Source organism: Danio rerio, chromosome 7 (genome assembly GCF_052040795.2).
Source record: "Danio rerio strain M-AB ecotype USA chromosome 7, GRCz13ab, whole genome shotgun sequence".
Classification (NCBI taxonomy): domain Eukaryota; kingdom Metazoa; phylum Chordata; class Actinopteri; order Cypriniformes; family Danionidae; genus Danio; species Danio rerio.
In genome coordinates this window covers 27,066,798-27,070,117 of record NC_141027.1, presented here as the reverse complement: position 1 = coordinate 27,070,117, position 3,320 = coordinate 27,066,798, and positions in this window count along the sequence as shown.

The following is a 3,320-nucleotide window of genomic DNA, read 5'->3' as shown; positions in this document are numbered from 1 at the left end:
TCTTTTTGGGAGCACAGATGCTCAAGACAGTTGGAAGTAATTTCCCTTTCTCCTTTAATGACAGACTTTGGCTAAAGCACTTTTAAAATTACCTAAAAAAATGACATATTGTAAAATGTAGTCTATTTCCTGGTTTATCTATTAAATAGCCGCTATTTTGGATTTTTGAAAAATTACCTTTCATGCAGTATGCAACGCAGGTCTAAGTGAATAAAAACATCCAGCTGAGTATTAAATCTGAAAGTGCACCTTGTTTAAAACAAAGGCTGCGTCCGAAACCGCACACTTCCATACTATACTGTACGCTATAATCAGTATGCGAGCTGAGTAATATGTCCGAATTCATAGAACTCGAAAATCAGTATGCGAGAAGGACCCGGATGACTTATTACTTCCGGAGAGATTCTGAAGTGCGCATCCCATGCACGCTACGCTATCCCATGATGCCCTGCGAGATAATTCATGAATGAGAGTAAAGCAACGCAACTGACGCAGGTAGGTCACGTTAACATGACAAAATGGCAAATGTAGTACATCCGAATTTCATTTATACTTTTTACATTTATACTATACAGAACATACTTTTCTTACGGCCAAGTAGTACATTTAAATTCAAATGCAATTCCTATTGAGTAGTAGTCGGTTTCGGACGCAGCCATAATCTTTTTAATAAAAGATTCGACTCAGAGTCGTTTAAATGATTCGTCGTTCATCTGGATCTCTTGCCTGTTCGGATTTGGTAAAACGTGAACACGCCTTTCCCTTCAGACACTTGCAGAGCGCGAGGGATCATATGATTAACCATGATGCGAAGATCACTATCACTGAGAGATGGCCAGACATGCGACTGCAGGGAATAAAGGGTTAAAGTTAATTTTCACAACAACACCACAGTATAGCCAACCGTGTGCTGTTTGTTCCTGTCATTTTTCTGATGACTTATACAATAACGTACGCTGCAATGCGGGATTCGTCGGCCGTTTGCTATTAAAGGAAGGATCAAGCAAAGACTACGGGACTTCCTACACAACCTGTAAGTGGGATTAAAATGGTTGTCTCGTTTTATGTAGTATACGAAATTAACTATTTATGTATTTAAGAGTTGCAATCGCTTTGCGCGGCATGTAATCACATATCTATTATAGATCAGTGTTTATACTGAATATCTCAGGTTAAATCAGGATAGTTATTTCACATATCGTGTTCAAAATCACGTTGAAAGTGTGACGCTTGCTTTTTCCTTTACCGATTTAAATGTGTTTTGTGCTCACGATCTTCTGCTATCTGTTTCTATGGCCACCATCAGCTGTTCCTCACACACATGGCGCATTCAATTTTCAAAATAGTTCAACTTTTACCACTATGTGGATTAATACTGAATGTGTGTTGTTGTTACTACATAGGGTTATGGTTAAGAGTAGAGGAATTTGCTGGTGTTTAACTCCATTGCTTTGTTGCACTCCTGCATTGGGGTCACACATATTCTCTGTGCTCTGAGTACCTCATAAGCGTGTTGGGCATTTCTCTCTGTCTCATGATGAACGCACTCGACCAATCACAATGGGTCGTCGGCCTTATCAGCGGAAATTAGCCTCATGCTAAGCAGGGGTTTGGGAAAAAATGAATCGGTGAACGAATCATATGGGAGTCGATGGGATAAATAGGTAAAAATAAATGCATATAAGATGATAAAAGTGTTTTTGACCTGGCATCCATATCAGACGATATCAAAATACAACCTTTTTCAAAGCATTATAGGGGCTCTTTAATGCGGTCCTATCAGACTATATTTTATCAAACACACATGACTTTTTTGAAGCGCATACTGGATTTAATTCCATAAATGTGTTTCCATTGTAGTTTATGCCATTTTTTTGCGTTGTCATTTAAGAAAATGTTTAAACTGTATAGACATCTTGGCTCTTAAATTCAGCACTTTTATATGTGACGTTTCAAATTATGTGGATAGTAATAGCTTTTTACTCGTCCTCCACTTGTTTCAAACCAGTTTGAGTTTCTTTCTTCTGCTGAACGCAACAAATTATTTTGAAGAATGTTGAAAAGCAGCGTCCAACATTCTCTTCAGACAACTGTGAGTGCACTGAGGAAACACATTTAAAATAATGACCGGCCGTTTGCTTGCATGCGCATTGTGATGTCTTACAGGGCTAATAGTCACTTGACTTGCATTTTGTAAATCACCAAGTATCATGTTTACAGTTCAAAATTTTCTTTAATGTCCTACTAAAGACAAAATGTCTCCTAAGGTTCCTGTTGGCCTGAGGATGAGCAAATCAGCAGCAAAGTTTCATTTTAGACAAGTTTCCTTTTGATTTTAAAATGCGGCTTTTTACCTATAAAGCCTTAAATAATCCAGCTCCTGTTTATCTACCTCCTGTCTCGCTACAATCCAACCCATACATTAAGATCTCAAAACTCAGGGCTTCTGGTAGTAACCAGAATAGCAAAGTCAAGTAAAGGAGGTCGATCCTTCTCATTTATGGCTCCTAAACTCTGAAATAGCCTTTGTGATAATGTCCGAGGTTCAGACACACTCTCACAGTTCAAAACTAAATACATATTGTTTTTAGTAAAGCATACACTCAGTGCATCACTTAGCGGTATGAAGCATTAATGTGCTCCACATATCTTATATATATATATATATATATATATATATATATATATATATATATACAGACACACACACATTATAAACAGCAGCTACGCGAATGATTTTCTATTTCCACCTTGGGATACTCACCAGAGACTATGCAGTGCCGCTGATGCAATCCAAGACCTGTGAAGAAATGATCCCAAGGCTTCCAGAATCCCGGACCAGGCCGTATCCTGAGCAGCTGCTGTGGTGGTCATGGAGAAGTAGAGCATGCATCTGATTCCTGCGAGTCTCCAGGGACAGACAAGTTTTTGCTGATGTCCAGTGTTCTCCAGTCCCTGGCACCTAGACTGTAGTTCTGCACAAGACGTTTGGCCACAGGAGAAATGGTTGTGCCCAACTGAGCCGTTTTTTTCCTCACCACTGTCGCCACTGGCTTGCATAGTTCGGGACTTGTAGAGCTGCGCATTGATGGATTTGCTCTTCAGTGTTTGAACTCTCATTAGTGAATATTAAACCACACTGAACTAAACTGAAACTCAGAATACTGAACTGATACTTCAATTCACTATACTCGTCTATGTGAAGCTGCTTTGACACAATCTATATCGTAAAAGCGTTATACAAATAAAGGTGAATTGAATTGGAGTAGTTTTTTTTCTGATCTATCATCAAACCAATGTGCGGAATAACTTTTAAAGTG